General features: G+C 42.9%; 1 non-coding gene across 1 annotated transcript; it reads right to left on the bottom strand.

The window, feature by feature from the left end:
• Positions 1–2,452: 2,452 nt before the first annotated feature.
• On the bottom strand, positions 2,453–2,556 carry LOC141814611 (small nucleolar RNA R71). Its single transcript, XR_012600498.1, has one exon. It is a non-coding gene; the product is annotated as a small nucleolar RNA R71 (small nucleolar RNA).
• Between the last annotated feature and the right edge of the window lie 16,694 nt (positions 2,557–19,250).

Raw genomic sequence — 19,250 nt, 5'->3', positions numbered from 1 at the left:
TGATAGACGTTATCAAATGTACAGGTGCAAAAAACTTGATAATGTAGGACTGATGGGCACATTAGAGAGGGGTAAATAGTGCTTGTCATTTTCGTTCGTTTATTTATTACTAACGCAGAAACTTAGCAGCTGATGAGCGTAGGGTATGCATACATTTTTACCACTTTTATTGCACATCTTTATGCATTTTCATGTCGATACTCTATATTTATCGCATTCTTTATCCATGCACTAAGCACATTTTCTCTATTTTCTATTCCGGAGGTCTGTTCTTGTATTTTTGCTTTTTCCAAATGGAAATTGATGTGAAACGAGGCGAAATGAACGAAGAACAACTCAAACCAAGAAGGAGCCGTGCCTATCAAACACAGTCGTGCCTTCCACACAGAAGCCTTGCTTCCCCTGGTCGTACCTACCAGGCACGGTCGTGCCCGTCACACAAAAGCTTTGCTTTCTCTAATCATGTCTATCAGGCACGGTCGTGCCTTCCACACAGAAGCCCTGCTTTCCCTGGTCGTGCCTACCAGACACGGCCGTGCCAGCGAGGAATCAGCACTGAGTTTTTCGGTCGTTCCGCAAGATATAGCCATGTCGTTCAACCAAACACGGTCATGTCAGCATAAAATTCGCTCGATCTTTGCGACTGTGCTGTGAGACACGATCATGCCTCCTCGATCTTCTCGGGCGTGCTAACGGAACACAGTCATGTCTCCTTTTGAAGTCTATATAAATATTCTTTTGGAACCCTTTTGAGGGGAGCGGTCCGTGAGGACAACAAGAAGGCGTCGTAACCAAGTCTTGGAGGGGAATCTGCCATCACATCTATCTTCCAGAGGCTACTCCATCGTTTCCATCCACCACCGAGGAGGAGATCTCAATTCAGAGAAAAATTGTACACACTGATAAGTCCTTTTTTCTGTCTTTCTAGGATTTAGGAACTAAGATGAATTCCTCTTCTTCTTTTTTGAATTGTATCCCCTCCGTTATTGAGTAGATCTCTTTGACTCTAGGATGTAGGAGGAATTGGGAATATAACGGATGATTGTACTTGATGGATTTCTTTACTATCTTCTATGACATGCTTATACTATGTTTTATGGAATTGTTTCTCATGCGTATTTTTGATATTTTAAAGAAGTGATTTCATATTGATGGGAGTGAATTACTATTCATAGGAAATCTTAGAATCGTATGACCGGGGTGCCTTGTGACAGGAGATGAACCTTTAATCAGACTTTTCAAAAAAATTCTTAAGCTGTAACAAATTCTCATGACAGATAATTAACGGTTATTGACTACTAGGGAGAGGTCCTTAATTGGGTACTCGGTGACAGGGGGTAGGATACCAATAGTATTGCTGAGGCGCCCGATGACAGCGAAAGAGCTATTAGAACCGGGCTATCTAGGTATCATCTCGAACTAGTAATCATAACATTAGAAAATCATGTTTAATTCCGATAAAGCCTTACAAGGTCTAATTGGGTAGCTTGATTAGGATCTCTACATACGTATAAACATTGAGAAATAACAAAGTGTTCACAAATACCATCAGTCATAGTCTCAAGGAATCTAAAATTCTAGGGTAGTTTCCCATACCTGTCATATAGTTGATTCCCTTTTGTTCGAGGATTAGGACCTTCTGTTTTCCCTCTTTCTTGCTCTGACATCAAAAACTAACTCGTTTGCAACTCTTTTTGTGTCGGTCTAGTGATTAATTCTACCGTCCCTGTGGATTCGATACTTTTATTACTTGACGACACCCGTACTCTTGCGGGAGCTATCAAATTTTTGACGCCGTTGTCGGGGATTGTGCGCTATTTTTCATTGGACTTTTACATTGAGAGTCTTTCCACCACATCCTCTTTTCTATTCACTTGCTTTTCTTTTCTTATTTTTTACTCCTTTTCTATTAACAAAATTCTTTGCAGATTAATTTTTCTTCTAGAAGTATTTTCTTTTGGTGTGCATGCGTATGTCGAAATAAGCGGAGTTTCCTTTCAATCCAGAAATCGAGAGAACCTTGCGAAGGAGACTTCAATTTCAGAGGGTGGAAACACTAGAACATACTCCAGAAACGATGGCAAACAAACCTTTGAAGGACTATGCTACACCTTATGTGAAAGGAGGGTTATATAGCATTGTCCGCCCAACCATATAAGCAGACAATTTCGAGATTAAGCCAGGATTCATCTCACTAATCCAGCAAAATCAATTCGGGGGCGGACCGAATGAAGACTTCAATTTACATTTAGAAAATTTTTCAGATAATTGCAGCACGACGAAGTTTAACGGGATTGATTTTGACAAAGTCAAACTATTGATGTTCAAGACCTCACTCAGAGATAGGGCAAGATCTTGGCTTGACTCTCTTCCACCAAACAACATCACTATTGGGAAACAATGCGAACAACTTTTCCTGAACAAATTCTATCCACCAAGTAAGACAACCTACATGCGCAACATGATTTCAAGCTTCACACAATTGGATGGTGAGTCTCTATTTGAAGCTTAGGACCGATTCAAAGAGATGTTGAGACAGTGCCCACACCACGGTTTAGAGAAATGGCTTATGCTTCACACATTCTACAATGAGATCAACTATTAAACGAAGTTATATTTGGATTCCGCTGTGGGAGGTGCTTTAATGAACAAAAACTTGGAAGAAGCCGAAAACATAATTGAAAGTGTGGCCCTCAACTATCACCAATGGGCTACTGGGAGAAGTAATCCTTCTAAAACTCCTGAAAAATACGAAGTGGACAATATTACTCTATTAAATGCAAAGATGAAAGCCCTCAATAAGAAAATTGATAATATGAACGCCAACAAAGTTAATACGGTATCAACATCATGTGAACTTTGCGGTAATTCAAGCCATGCAAAGGAGGTGTGCCAAGTGAGATTATTTCAAGCGCAAGTCGCTCAACTTGAACAATGTGACGCTATTGGTGTATTCAATCAAAGAAACAACCCATACTCTAATACTTATAATCCAGGTTAGAGGAATCACCCAAATTTTTTATATCGCAACAACCAATGAGCATTTTTTTTTGCCTGCACCAAAGCAAAACGAAAAAATGTCTGACATCTAGAAACATCTAAAGATGATGGAAGAACAAAGGACAGAAAACCGTCAAATATTTTCTCAACTTCAAGGTGATATAGCAAAGCTCAACGAAAAATTTGATGACTGTGATAAGAGGTTAAGGATGCAAGAAACACAAATAGCACAGATCAGTTCTTCTCTTTCATCAAGACAAATGGGTGCACTTCCAGAAAAACTAGACTTCAACCCTATGGAGAGCACTGTAAGGTTATCGAACTGAGGAGCGGACGGATCTTGAAGGACAGAAAGACACAAGAGACTGCTCCTTTGGGGGATATTTCAAACACGTCAGCCGCTAAACGACTTCCTTTCCCTATACCCACTGTTGGAGACAAATCGGAAGGAGTTGAGACTGCTCCACCCACTGAAGAACCATCAAAGGAGACTACGATGCGCAACATACCTTTCCCCCAGAGGCTCAAATGTAAACAAAAAGATGCTGAGTTTGATAAATTATATAACATGATCAAAGACATCACCTTGGACATTCCCCTCCTTGATGCTCTTGTCGAGATGCCTCAGTTCGCCAAATTCATCAAGGGGTTAATGTCAACAAAAAAAATAACAGAGGTTAGGCATACAGTGGCTCTAACGAAGGAGGTCAGCACAATAATTCTCAACAACAAATCTCCTCCCAAACTCAAAGATTTAGGAAGCTTTACCCTCCTGTGCAAAATTGGTAAGATGACTATTGGTAGGGCATTCTGTGACTTAGGAGCAAGCGTCAGCATAATTCTCTATACAACGAGTATAAAATGTGGATATACGAATCTCAAACTCACCACTATGGCCATCCAACTAGCAGATCATTCTTGTAGACACCCGACGGGTATAGTGGCGGATGTCCCAGTAGAAGTTGGAGGATTCACTGTTCTTACTGATTTCGTTGTGCTTAACATGAAAGAAGATCCGTCAATCCCGATTATTTTGGGAAGACCATTTTTAGCCACTGTAGGGGTGAAAATCGACATAAAAAATCATAGACTGTCCTTGGAAGTAGAAAACAAGAAAGTAGATTTTAACCTCTTATTGGATTCAAATACTTATCTTCCAAACAAAGAACGCTACTATGAGTTGGATGACAACCGGAAAAAAAAATCATCGCCAACGGAAGAATACGTACCGACCGGGGTAACAAAGAATCTTTTTAAAAAGTAACAGAAATACATAGTGCCGGCCAGGGCCTGACTACAAGGGCTCAACCAATAGGCGCTGTTTCACATGTGCGAAATAGGAGTCAAGCTAAAGACCTTAAACAAACGCTTCTTGGGAGGCAACCCAAGGGTCTTTTTATGTTTTTCCTTTTGTTCATTTTTATTTTAGTTATTAATTTTTTCCTTTTTGTCTGTAGGAGACCTTGGAGTTGCACCTCAAATAAAGCTATGTCGTGTCTACAAGACACGGTCGTGCCTCGTCTACAGAACAACACCAAGTTGAGGCCATGCCAACTAGACACGGTTGTGTCTCTGCATACGCAGACCTACTCCAAGGCCGTGTCTAAGCGACACGGTCATGTACACTGTTAGATTTGAGAGGTGTCCTAAGACAATCACCTTACGATTATACTATTTATTAGATAAATAACAATTCACTATTTGAGTGCATATTCTGTATGTGTTTGAGTGGATCTTAAACTTGAATACTGAATGTCCGCAATACGATTCATAGCGTGAGAGAATTTGTGATTGGATCACAACTAGTGAGCATCTCTATACGTGTAATTATGAATGTATTGGAATTATTCCTAGTCGAGAAATTGATGAGCACGGACGTCATCGATTCTGTCGAGACTAGCACGTTTTGAACTCCTTGGTTAGCCAAGCAGCTGATCTCACTGCTGTCGACATTAGGTATTGAGAGTTAAATGTGGATGCTGGTTAAAGGTAACCCATTCATTGGAGTGACCTGCTTTGAGACTTCATATGTTTCGATATATATATGTCAATGAAGATCTCAGTGCAGCTTAAGTGCGAGTTTTCTTTGACTTGCGGTATTCAAGTCACCTTGGTCACGGAGGCTTATACTTTGACATCTTAAGCAATCATCTCCGAGGAGGTGTGGACCCGAGATGATTGGGTATAAGTCGAAGTGTCCGAAGGTATTTGAATAGCCCACAGAGGATTCACCGCTCCTTGGAAAAGGAGACGTATACCTTGTGACCGCTTGTCAGGATTGTTACTAAAAGTCTTTCGCCAAAATATCACATATCAAAAGTATGAGACTCTTGGACACATGTACAAATAACTTGAATCTACAGGACAAGAAAGTAACTTGAGCTAGGTATGACATAGTTAGCCTAGTGGGGACCGACACATAGACTATGTCTTGAACCAATCGGGTATAAGACGGTGAAAGGAACGAGGTATGATTCAGTGGAGCTGCTGAAGGGTTTAAAATTATTTTGGAATCAATCGTTGATTTTCTGATCAATTGGGGATCATGATATACTACTAGGTGTCACTCATGATCGTTCTGTAATTAATGGTTAATTACGGATGACCAACATAACCGAAAACCTATTGGGTCACAAACACTACAAGTTCTCCGAAGGACTTAAAACGAGTTTGAAAATTGGATTCTCAAAATGAGAGAAATAAAGTCTTGTTGGACCAGACAAAGGACAATATGATGGAATTCATCTTACGAAGATGAAAAGAACGAAACTGATTTCGTTTGAATCAGAGACCGTTTGGTTACTGAACCAAACGATTCAGTTTTAGATCGAATTGAATCAACTTGGTTTGGTTCATGATGGAATAGATTTTGGCAAGATGGATGTGATGAGAAGCTTCATCTTGTGAAGATGAAGCGAACAAAACTAGTTTAGGTTAAATCAGAGTTTGTTTGGTTAGTAAACTAAGTGAGTTAGTTTTAAATCTGGTCCGGTTCAGTTTTCTACAGTGACTCAATTTGGTTTAATCTGATTTAGAGTTCACATCTGGTTTAGCCCGTTTAGACTGGTTCAGCCCAAACATAACCCTAGTTTGATCAGTTTAAAAATAAATTGGGTTTGATAGGTTTAAAAGGAAAAATCCTGTAGCTTCTCACGGAGAAGAAATCGCGAAAACAGAAGGTCCCAATTCTTCTTCCCCGTGAACTTCTTCTTCCCCGCGAACTTCTTCTTCCCACTGGATTTTCGCATAGCTGCAACAGTGCCGCTTGGCCACAGGAGGGTAAGGAATGTTATACAGTTTATTAATTAATAAGTCTCTTTTGCTTACCTTGGTGTCGGAGGTCCCTTCGTGAAGTTCAATTAGTTTCGTCCAAAGATCCTTGGCGCTGCTGAAGGGTCCGACTCGATTTAATTCTTCCTTGGTTAAGCCGCACTGTAGTGTCTGGGTTGCTTTTGCATCCGCCTCAATCTTCTTCCTCGTGGCGGCATCCCAGAGCTCGCAAGATTGTGGTTGATTATCACTACCAGTTGGGATTGTGAATCCCGTCTGGATGATAATCCACATTTCCACCTGAGTCTTCAGGTGGCATTCCATTCTGGTTTTCCAGTATGGAAAGTCATCACCTGAGAAGAGAGGTGGTCTTGCGGTGCTGAAGCCTTCTTGGTGGGCCATTGATCTAGCACACAAGAAAGAAAAGAAAAAAAAACTGTTCCAAGACTTGGTCTTGGATTAGTAGTGTGGGAGAAGCGAAAAAAAAAAAAAAAAAAAATTGAAAAACGGTCTTGAATCAGTGGTTGCACTGTTTTCAAGAAACCCCCGCTCTGATACCAATTGTAGGATCGTTAGAACACGCTAGAGGGGGGTGAATAGCGTGTTGCACGCTTTTCGATTTTCGTAAAACTTCGAACGCGTACGGAAGCGAAAACAGAGAACGATGCGGAAACGTAAAAAGATAAAGTAAAGAGGTGACACTTTTTGTTTTTACTTGGTTCACAGCGCAACGCTGCTACTCCAAGGCCCACGGTCCTTGACCGTTTACTCTGGGCAATCCACTAAGTCACTTGCCCCTTTTCGGCAGCAAGTGTATCGAAAAAACAATACAAAAATCGATTACAAGTTTTGAAATAATTGAAATACAGAGTTTGCTTTGTTACCGAACTTCTGATTTCTCGGTCGCTCCCCGGAAGTAGATTTCGGCGCCTCGGTGTGAAGTTGAGTAGCTTGGAGCAGGTACAGCACCGACGTCGAAAATGGAAGGCTCGGGAGTCGCGAGAACAGAGTTCGGAGGCTTTGGAAGTTGATGTTCTCGGCTGCTGGTCGCGGCTGCTTATATAACCTTCCTGAGTCGACTCAGATGCAGATCTGGGTCGACTCCAGCTTGCGTGGCAGATAAACCTTTATCGTCTTCGCCCGTTATCCTTCCTGAGTCGACTCCGATTGACTTCTGGGTCGACTCCAGTCGCGGTGGCATCAGCGGCGATAACTTTTGACCCTGAGTCGACTCAAAACCTTACCTGAGTCGACTCCAGGCTGAGTTGGCGGAAAGTCGACGCGCAGACTTCCGGATTCCAGCTGACTCGGCTGGAGTCGACTCCAGAACCCATCTGAGTCGACTCCAGACCCGAAAATCCAACTTTTTGTCCGGAGTTCGCATTCGTCTGACTTTTCCTTCCTGCAAAAGATGTTAGCTAAAATAATAACATGTAAAGGATTAAGTTGGTTCATCGAACCAACTACGAGTCTTAACTTCGGATCTCCAGTGAGACCCTGGGTTAGACCGACGCCTAATGTTCCTCTTGGGAACGCGTCCTCACCCACTCCCCTCGGGAGAATTTACCTGATTGCCAACTGAGTCCTCCTGACTCGTTGGACTTGTGCTCGGCTCTGTCTTTGCCCCCCAGGATTTGTGCTGCAACTGATCCTCCTGATCAGCCCAGTCTTCCGCTGCAACTTGGTCCTCCTGACCAAGCCCAGACTTCTGCTGCAACTTGGTCCTCCTGACCAAGCCCAGACTTCACCTGGTGCACTTTGACTCTGCCAAGACTTCATGCCTAGCAGCACTAGGACTTAACCTGTCTCCTGTAAGCTCAGTTCAACTTGGTTAGCCAAACCACATACTTAACTTGATCCTAGTTCCATAATCAAAACTCTGGTTCGATCTGCTAGTGCTTCCTGCACTAACATATGACTCAGGAGCAATTTAGAGAAGTGCAGAACCATTTTAGAAGGTCGGATGAGTTCTATTCTTCAATGGATAGTTTCATGGGACAGCAATATAGGGAGTGGAACAGAGAGGAGGAATTTAAGAGATCAATGGACCTTACATGCCAACAGGTTGCCTCGTTATATCAATACCACGAACGTTTAGGCAACCTACCTCAACTCCCTAGATTCCCTCCTAGATATCCACCTCCTCCAGATCAGGGAAGAAGATAAAACAAGCTAAGTTTGGGGGAGCATGCATTGTGCATAACTTGCATTTTGTTTTGAATTTTATTTTTACAATTTGCTTTGAAATTTACTTTGAGTTTTGTTTTAGTAATTCATGGTAAATAGCATGTGAATAATCACCGACATCATCTTAGGAGTTTGTCCTTTTGTAAAAATATTTTTCTAGATGATTGTTTTGATGCTTGTGGCTAGTATTCTAAGTACTATGTTTTTTCCTATTTGCCACGAACAGGAAGTGAGCCATTATAACTTAAGAGAGTTGAGACATTGCCTAGTCTAAGGATCTTTTTACACTTTTTGCCTAATCTAGGAGGTGGATAAATTCTGAAATTAGTCATGATTCATGAGACCGGACTAGTACTAGTGTTTCGAAGGTGACCTCTCAACTGCATTTTGGTTACTGGATAAATTCGGATCATGAAAGCTCATTTGAAAAAAATCTAAATCCTAAAATAATAATTCTGCAATGGTTGCAACTCCTTTTCATATTCGCAACACCTTCCTTAAAAAAAAGGGATAAAAAAATAGTTGTCGTGAGTGAAAACTGACTAGATATCCATTTGAGACCGGTAAGGGTTACTGGGGAAATATCTATCATGTTTCTCTTGATACAAAGTATTCCTTTGAGACTTTGTGTAGACCGGTGCAAAGAACCCTTTGAGAGGGATGACCCTAGCTGGTGGCAGGTAAGTGTCTAAGGCCGAGAATATTTAAGAATACGGAAGCATGACAATTCACTACAAAAAAACAGGTATTTTGCGACGAACTTTTGGGACGAAAAAATTTCGTCGCCAATTAGCAACGAAATTTGGGACAAATCCATATTTCGTTGCTAATCTGCAACAAATTTTGCGACGAATCCAATATTAGTCGCTAATTTAGCAACTCAATCAATTCGTTGCTGAGTTCGTTGCAAAAAATTAATCGTCGCTAAATTAGTCGCAATTTGGCGACGAACCAGATTTTCGTCGCCCAATTGGCGATGAAAATCTTGTTCGTCGCCAAATCGGCGACGAATATGATTGTTCGTCGCCAATTTGGCGACGAAAATCTGGTTCGTCGCCAATTTGGCGACGAAAATCCTGTTCGTCGCCAATTTTGGCGACGAATTTGATTGTTCGTCGCCAATTTGGCGACGAATCAAGATTTTCGTCGCCAATTTGGCGACGAACAATATTTTTCGTCGCCAATTTGGCGATGAAAATTTATTGTTCGTCGCCAATTTTGTAACAAATGCTGGATTCATCCCAAACTTAGGGACGAATTCTGGATTCGTCCCAAAATTAGGGACGAATCCAGATTTCGTCGTGAAATTTTGGGACGAATTCTGGATTCGTCCCTAATTTTGGGACGAATCCAGAATTCGTCCCAATTTTGGGACAAATTTAGGGACGAATCTAGAATTCGTCGCAAAAATTAGCGACCGAATTCCAGTCGGTCGCTAAATTAGCGATCGAATTCCAGTCGATCGCTAAATTAGCGACCGAACTCCGATTCGGTCGCTAAATTATAATTTAAAAAATTAGTTTATAGGGATGAAATTTTGCGACGAACGGAGAATTCGTCGCCAAATTGGCGACGAAACTCGCTGTTCGTCGCCAAATTAGCGACGAGATACAAATTCGTCGCCAATTTAGCAACGAATAGTATTTTCGTCGCCAATTTGGCGATGAACGATAAATTCGTCGCTGAATTGGCGATGAAATACAAATTCGTCGCCAAATTTTACGACGAAATTTGCAACGAAACCGAGTTTCGTCCCCAAATTTCCCCGATTCCCGCTCCTTGCCCATAATTTTGACAAAACTTGGCGACGAAATCTTGTTTCGTCGCCAAATCGGCGACGAATACCCTGTTCGTCGCCAAATTGGCGACGAAATTGGGGACGAAAGTGATTCGTCGCAAAAAAACTTAAGTAAAACCCTAGCTGTCGTCTCCTCTTTTCTTCTCGCACGCGAACAGCCCTCTCTCTCTCGCCGATCTCTCGCACGCGAACAACCCTCTCTCTCGCCGATCTCTCGCCGGATTTCTCTCCCTCGCCGGCGGATCTCTCTCTCTCACCGCCGGATCTCTCTCCCTCTCTCTCCCTCGCCGCCGGATCTCTCTCTCACCGATCTCTCGCCGGATCTCTCTCCCTGGTCGCCAGATCTCTCTCCCTCGGCGCCAGATTCCTCCGTAAGGTTGCTCCTTCCTTTTTCCTATTTTTTTTTGTGTTTTTCGGCGCCGGCGCCGGTGGAAAGAGATGGCCGCCGTCGGCCGTCGCTGGCCTGTCCTTGGCCGCCGTCGGCCGTCGCTAGCCGCCCTTGGCCGGCGCTTCGGTGAGAACTATGTTCAAGAGTTGGTGGAGAAGGCTCCTCACGTTTCCGTTTCTCTTCCGCATATTTTTCCTTTTTTTTCTTCACCTGAAAACTAGAATTCGGTGCGTGTATGTTTTGTTCATGATTGGTTGGGGTTGTTTATAATTGAAAGTGCTTAGTATCCTGTTATTTTTCTATATTGGGTGAGATCGATATGGTGTGACTTTCTATTGTTTTGCTTTTGAATAATTGGTTCTAGAATCGCCTTTAGCTCGACAAAATCGTAGATAACTTAAGAAGACAATGATCTGGTGTGCTGTTGTGAAATTTTAATTATTCTACTCTTTCAAATTCCTGTTGTGTTTGAGAAGCCCATTAGAAATTGGTGGATTAACATTGAGAATTATCTATTCTACTAAAAGAAGGCTAGAAACTCAAGAACAATTGCAACATGTTCAATTAGGATAGTCCTCATTTGCTATGTTGAGACAGAGTTCAAGTAAAGACTAGCTATTAGATTTACATATAATTTCTCTGGGACAACCTAACGTCTAAGATTAGGTTGGAATGTGATAAATTCTGCATACAGAAACTATTATTTGAGAAGCATATAAGCTGAAGTGTTGTAATTTTGGCATGGATCATTACAGTTATCCTTGTCTAACTTAATGGCAATTTTGAGATTTTTATCATCAGCCTTTCATATAGCAGGTCTTTGCGTGAGTGTTGACTTATATTGAAATTACTTGTATCTTATTTAAATGCTTTATAGTGTATATATATCTGGAAAGTCCATGAAGACCAAAACTTAAATCCATTGGGTAACTCTTTATAGCATAAGGATCTTATATTCCATAACTCTCTTAAGATTTGATTCCATTCTTGGGAAAAGTACAGGTCTAGCTCAATGATCTTCTCTTCTTTTTTTTTTCCTATTTCCATCATTGGAAGAGTGTATTAGCAATGACGGATCCGTATGATTTTTCTCCTTGAATTTGAGCTTCACATGTTTGCTTTTCATACCACATCAACACAATCATTCAAGTTCTTTGGGACGATGGTGGTGATCCTTCATGAGTTTTTTTGTGTATGCAATTTTTTAAGCATTATTTTATTTATTTAATATGCATTTTATTACAGCTGCAAGTTAATAATTTATATATTGTTAATAATACTGTTTGTTTTTTGTTAAACAGGTTTTGATAAACAAATAAAAAAAAAAGGTTAGTCTTTACATATTTAATTGATAGGTTTTAGTATTAGTTTTAATTTTAAGAATGATACTTTCTCTTTATCTTATTTTTCTATGCAGGCGAAGACAAGATAGTGACAAAGACTCAAGCAGAGTTTCCGGCGGACCACGATGATCTCTTCTATCTTGTCTTCATATATCTTCTGATTTGTTTGTACCAGTACTTTGTAGCTTCTTTCCTGTATTATGATGATGTGACTTGGTTAGACTTATAGACATGTACATACATGTCTAATGTAGTTATTTGCTGGATTGTATTGTGAGTTTTATGGATTGTAGATGTTATGGATATTTGGATGTTATGGATATGGATGATTTGGATGTTATGGATTCATGTATGTTATGGATATTTGGATGAAATGAATGGATGTTATTGCTTTATTTGTATTGGATTTGATATGCTTGTTTGTTACAGGTTACATGTATTTATGAATCGATCCGATTGGATCGATATTGTTTGTATATACAGGATAATCACCAAAATAAATATTGCATTGAATTTTTTTTTTATTTTTGCAACGAAATCTGTGACAAATATAGGATTCGTCGCCAATTGGCGACGAAATTAGCAACGAAAACTAGTTCATCACAAATATATCGTCAGTTTACTATTTATCGAAATTTACAACGAATTTTAGATTCGTTGCCAAATTCGTCGCCAATTGGCGACGAATCCAACAATTCGTCGCCGATTGGCGACGAATTTATTTTCGTCGCCGATTGGCGACGAATTTATTTTCGTCGCCAATTGGCGATGAATCCATTTTCGTCGCCAATTTACAACGAATTTTTGGATTCGTCGCCAATTGGCGACGGCGACGAATAAATTCGTCGCCAATTGGCGACGAATTTGGCAACGAAATTTTATTTTCGTCGTAAATTTTTGCAATAAATGTGGATTTTTCGACGCAGATTTTTGGCGACGATTTTATAGCAACGAAAATTATTCGTCGCAAATTTCGTTGGAAATCTTTTTGCGATAAATTTTTTGGCAAAATTCGTCGCAAATTTCGTCGCAGAATGCTATTTTTTTTGTAGTGGTTCATCCTACAACCTAAACTCAAGGATCTACTTCATTACAAGAAGATTACAAGAAGAATACATGAAAATAGTCATCCACAAGAAAGGGGAAGACTTATCTTTGAAGCGTGGGCATCCGTTGAAGATCTTCTCGCTCCGGTGCAGGATGGATCGATGGAGATGAAGTGTTTAGGGCCTCCCCAAGAGTAGGGAGATGCCTTCCCCCTAGCCAAGACCTAGGATTTTGGAGAATGACCCAAGATACCCTAAAAATGGTGCAAAAAGTGATATTTATAGGGTCCAGGCACGCCCCATCACACGGTCGTGCCTGGGAGGTATGGTCATGGCCTGTCGTTCCTCTGGAAAATGGACACGGCCATGCTTGGGAGGCACGGCCGTGTGCTGCCGCTTCTCTAGAAAATGGGCACGGTCGTGCCCTAAAGGCACGGCCGTGCCTTTAGGGCACGGTCGAGAACAGTCGCTCCTCTGAAAATCAGGCACGGCCATGCCTAGTAGGCACAACCATGCCTTGGCTCAACGCTGGGATGGAGACACGGTCGTGCCTGAAAGGCACGGCCATTAGCAGCTGGCTCTCTGAATGAAGGCACGGCCCTGGACTGTTACTTCTCTGTTGGAGGGACATGACCGTGTCTAGGTCGTGGGTATGTGAGGCATGGCCGTGTTCTGCTTTGTTGCTCCTTCTCCTCCATCTCTTTGTGTTTGCTACATAAGAGACTCACCCGTGACAGCGAGCATGGCCAGTGTGAGTCTCTTCTCTCCACTTCTTGCTCCACCATCAATAATGCATCATTTTGGCTCTAAATCGCATCCTGTCAAGAAAAATATATAAAGAGTAGATCTCTGATCAAAAGAGTAGAAATATGCAATATAAAAAAATAAGGAGTGACATGTAGGATCGAAAACACGCTAGAGGGGGGTGAATAGCGTGTTGCACGCTTTTCGATTTTTTCGTAAATCACGAGTGCGAACGGAAGCAATAGATAAACTTGAATGCGAAAGCGATTATAAGCAGAAAGAGACTAATGCAAAAAGTAAAGACTCGGTTGATTTTTTTACTTGGTTCACAGTCCAAGGTTGCTACTCCAAGGCCCACGGTCCTTGACCGTTTCCTTTGGGCAAATCCACTAAGGCACTTGCTCCACTAAGGCAGCAAGTGTATCGACAATTACAAAATCAAGAGTTTACAAAAAGTTCAGTTTTAATGAAAAATAACAATAATGAACTTTTATTGACTTTTTGTTTGCGCAGTCGCTCCCCGGATGAAGATCTCGGCGTCTCAGTGTGATTCTGAGTTGCTTGGATCGAGTGCAGCACCGACGTCGAAGAACAGAAGCTCGGGAGTCGCGAGAACGGAGTTTGAATGCGAGAAAAAGAGTTGTATTTCGGCTGCTGCTCATGACCTCCTTTTATAGTCCTCCTGAGTCGACTCAGATGCCTATCTAGGTCGACTCCAGCTTGCTTGGCAGATAAAGATTTATCGCCTTCGTCATGGTTATGCAGTTTTCTTTGATGATATGCATATTTACCTTTCATCAAAAAAGTGAAAGAGCTCTCCGGCAAAGTAACTGGGAAGCACTGGTAGCCTTTGGCCAGCATACTTCGTCAGCGTGCGCCAGAGAGGAATCGCGGGAAGTGTGGCTTCGCCCCTACCCAGTGGGGGTTGCGATTTCTCACGGTACACGTGACGGTCGGTCCCGCAGGCGAGGCCCCACGTTGACGCTTCTAGTTACGGGCACGCACGCTGATCCCCCTACAGATTTGGTGGCTCCCAAGGCCTGCGGAGGGTTTGCGTTCCTATGTCATGATCGGAAAGTTGTAACTAAGGGAATTTGCCAGGGATCTGGTGTGAAAAGAGAGTAAAGACATGAGATCAGACGCCGACAAATATGGGCTATGGCGGAGGGTTCTCACTGACAACAGAAAGGGCGAGGACTTCTAAATAGACGGTGTAGAAGTTGACGGTCTCTGCCGGCAAGGCTGAGGCTCTGGATTAGCAGCGTTGACGGCGGAGGGTCGTGTGGAGAAGATCAGCTACAGTAACAACGACCGAGGGTTGACTATTGACTTTGTGCCGTTAGGGGTGGACATGCAAGCGTCGCCATCAACGAATCATAGACGGGAAAAGGGCCACGCTGGAGAACTGATACCGAGGATGACTGCTTTTTGAATTCAAAACTTCTGCGCTGAGATTAAACGAAGATTCGTTATGGAGTTGGGATCTGATTTGCTGTATTAAGTCAGGATCCGCACTTTTGCCATGATTGACTGCGCAGACGCGTCTGCAGCCCAACATTGACATGTGGACGCACTAATGCTCGACGGCGAGATAGGGCCTAGGTTTTGACACTGTTTCAGCTTCGTCTCCGTTCACTAATGGCTCGTGATGCCCCACTTAGGGGGGGACGTGGCCGACGCTAGCTGAAGCTGCCATATGGAGTAGGCCTCCCCTCAGATACAGGCGAGGCAGCACGTCATGCCACCATGAGACGTGAGGAAGCTCAGCAAGGAGAAGTATCAGCGAGAGAGGGAGGAGTCAACCAAGGAACAGAGCAAACAAGCAGAGCAACGGCGCCTACTCCTCTGCGGAGTGCACAGACACAGAGTGTGCAGACGCAGACACCTAGTAACCCAGAGCCTGCATGCGCAGCTGCGATGCTGAATTGCCGGACAGAACAACCACAAGCGCCAGCCCGATGGTCCTCCCTATTCAAGAAAAACCGTGTCTTCACGGATGGCACCAAACTACAATTCCTCCCGCAAACGGGGGATACAACCACGCTAACTGCTGAGGACAAGGAATTGTTGGAAGACAAAGTCGGCTTTTGCTTAATTGGGCGCTTCCTAGGCAAGTTCCCCGACTGGAAAGCAGTGGCCGCACTCACGCGGCGTTGGGGGCAGCCACACAAGATGCTCACGCACGATTCCGCATGGCTGGTCTTCAAATTTCCTGATAAAAAGAGCTATGATACAGTCCTTAAGGGCGGGCCATACATAAGTTTCGGATGCCCTCTGTACCTGAAAGCCATGCCCCCATGTTTCACATTTGATTCAACAATTCATAATCAATTGCCGCTGTGGATGCAGGTTTATGGCCTTCCGATTGATTGCTGGTCGACCACGAGGCTAAGCAAGGTTGCATCTACGATTGGGACGCCTTTATACAATGATCGTTTTACAAAAGAACGCGAAAGGATTAATTTTGCACGAGTTCTGGTGGAGGTAGACATCACTGATGCACCGCCAGAGAGGCTTCCGGTGACTCTCCCAGATGGCCGGACAGTGAAGCTTCAACTCTGTTTTGAGGCGGCACTAAAGCTTTGCACAACATGTCGTCAGTTGGGACACTACACAAAGTTCTGTAAGAGTACAGCAGTGAAAGCCGCCGGCCCACCCCCACCGACGGGGACCACAGTAGGCAGAGACCTTGCCCTGGGTGAGGCGGCACAGAATCCCCCAACACAGAATACCAAGACAAGGAAGCAGATTACTGACAATGTCAATGACACACTGCCTGTTCCCTCTGATATTGCGCATGGAATGGGGACTGGCACGCCTAATGGCATGCTAGCAAGGGAGGGTGGCACAATACAGCATTCTGTGGATATAGGTGCAGACATGGCTATGAGGAAGAGGAGGAGCATTGGGAGCTATAGCAAGGAATAGCAGAAGCATAACTCGGACCAAATGCATTTTGACTTATAGTTACAGCAACCCTGCACCACATTCACAGACTTAACCAGCACTGCAGTCCCTCATATTGGGAAGGGAGCACCGAACCAACATAGAGATGATCAAACCCGATCTCATCAGCTGCTGGTCACACCCTCAAAAACACAGAAAGCAATGCTACCAGGAATACTGATACACACTGCACAATCAAAACCACCACAGCCAGAACACTTTGGAAAGACAGGGGAAACTCTATTAGATCTGAAAGGCAAAGGACCAATGCATACCTCTGCGCAATTAGAGACTGAATCCACCACTTCTCACAGTCGATCAACTTTAATGGAAGCCACATTCACAAACAGGACAAGAAATGGCACACATGAAATAACTGACACTACTGCAATACAGTTTCCTTCTCAGAATGCTAAAGACAACCAGATCAGCAGCATGGGTAGTGACTTGCACTCGAAAGATCAGGTTTCAGGACATGCTAACATAACTCTGTTGAGTGACCACCATGGCAGACCATTGATGAACCCCTCTAAGTCAATAAAAACTAGCAAGAAAGCCAATCCGATTAAACACAGTAATGGCACAGCACAGGATACAACAATGGTTTCTTCTTGGAATGTTAGGGGCTTCCACAAGTCCCTAAAGCATGATGGAGTGCAGCACCTCCTCCAGCAAAAAGATATACAGGTTATGGCTTTAATGGAGACAAAGCTTAAGGAGGATTCTTTATATGGGTTATGCGCATAACTTTAATTGCTCTAACCATAGTCGTATTCTTCTTCTTTGGGATTTGCAAAAGGTAGATATGGATATTATTGTGACCACCGAACAATACATACATTGCCATGTCTGTTGTCGTATTTCTAACAGGGGGTTCTTGGTGACTTATGTTTATGGGTTTTACTCTATTGTCATAAGGAGGCCGTTGTGGGAAGCACTTATGGATTTAGGAGGCACTATCTCGGGTGCTTGGATGATCATGGGTGATTTCAACTCATTCCTATCTATTCATGATAAATGAGAGACATGCAGATTTTTGCACAAGCTTGTGGTTTAGTGGATCTCTGGTCTATTGGATATCGCCTCACATGGACAAATGGTAATGTCTCTTGCAAGTTGGATAGAGCTTTGGTTAATTCTTTTTGGCTAATGGCAGATTTTGATGTGTATGCGGAGTTTACGGCCCCCGGATGTCTCTCGGATCATTCTTGCACTATTGTCCATACACTAGCCAAGGACCGCCCTCCAAATAGAGCTTTCAAATTTCTCAATATGTGGACTTTGCACGGGGACTTCTTGAAGGTTGTGGGGGATTCATGGGCAGCCCCGGTGATGGGCAATGCACAATTCATCCTAAAGACAAAGTTGTTCAGACTAAAGAAGTGTTTAAGGGAGTTGAATAAAAAATTCTTTGGTCATATTTCGGAGAAGGCAAGAAGAGCAAAAGATGAGCTTGAGGAGATGCAAAGAGGCATTCTTGATGGTGGACCTTCCCCCTTAGAGTATAGTCATGTGAGGAAGAAAGTCACTCTACTTGCAGAAGCGGAAAGACAATTTTATCAACAACAGGCGAAGAATGTTTACTTGAGGAGTTCGAATAAGTGCACAAAGTTCTTCCATGATGTGGTAAAGAGAAATGCTATCATTATGCTCAAGAAAAGAGATGGGGAACAAACCACAAGCATAGGTGAAGTTGCGGAGGAGTTTGTTGATTATTATCATGAGTTACTTGGCCAAAAGGGGTTGTGTGACGAATGGGACAGCAGCTCCCTCATGGGGCGCAAACTTACAAGGGGTCAATCTGAAAATTTATGTAAGTTAGTTGAGGAAGAAGAGATCAAACTTGCCCTACATGACATTGGAAGTGGAAAGGCTCCGGGTCCGGATGGTTATAGCTCAAAATTCTTCACTTCTGCATGGGATATTGTTGGTAAGAATTTTGTGGCAGCAGTGCAGGAATTCTTTCATCATGGCAAGCTACTCAAACAATGGAACCATGCATTGATATCACTAGTGCCAAAGGGGGATCACACGGTGGGTGTCTCGGATAGGCCAATATCTTATTGCAATGTCTTCTATAAGGTGATATCAAAGGTGCTTGCTGGCCGGTTATCACAGGTTTTGGATTTCTTATTGGATCCGGCTCAAGTGGCGTTTATTCAAGGGCGTTCTATAGGGAACAATATATACTTAACTCAGGAATTGCTTCGGAAGTATGCTCGCAAGAGGATTTCCCATAGATGCATGGTTAAGGTAGACTTGAGGAAGGCTTTTGATATGGTTGATTGGGATTTTCTTATGGCCGGTCTCGTTGGTTTTGGTTTTCCCCAACGATTTTGTGATTGGATTAAGGTATGTGTCTCCACGGTATCCTATTCTATATCATTGAATGGTGGCGTATATGGATTCTTTAGTGGGAAAAGAGGTCTAAGGCAAGGTGATCCACTCTCTCCTCCTTTTTGGCCTTTGCATAGAGGTTCTCTCAAGGAAGCTAAAGGCGACCTCCATGATGCCTACTTTTCACTTTC

The sequence above is a fragment of the Curcuma longa genome, chromosome 1, assembly GCF_044706935.1.
Source record: "Curcuma longa cultivar G26 ecotype Majalengka, Jawa Barat chromosome 1, ITB_CL_G26_1.1, whole genome shotgun sequence".
In the NCBI taxonomy this organism is placed as follows: domain Eukaryota; kingdom Viridiplantae; phylum Streptophyta; class Magnoliopsida; order Zingiberales; family Zingiberaceae; genus Curcuma; species Curcuma longa.
This window is presented reverse-complemented; position numbering and strand designations above follow the sequence as displayed.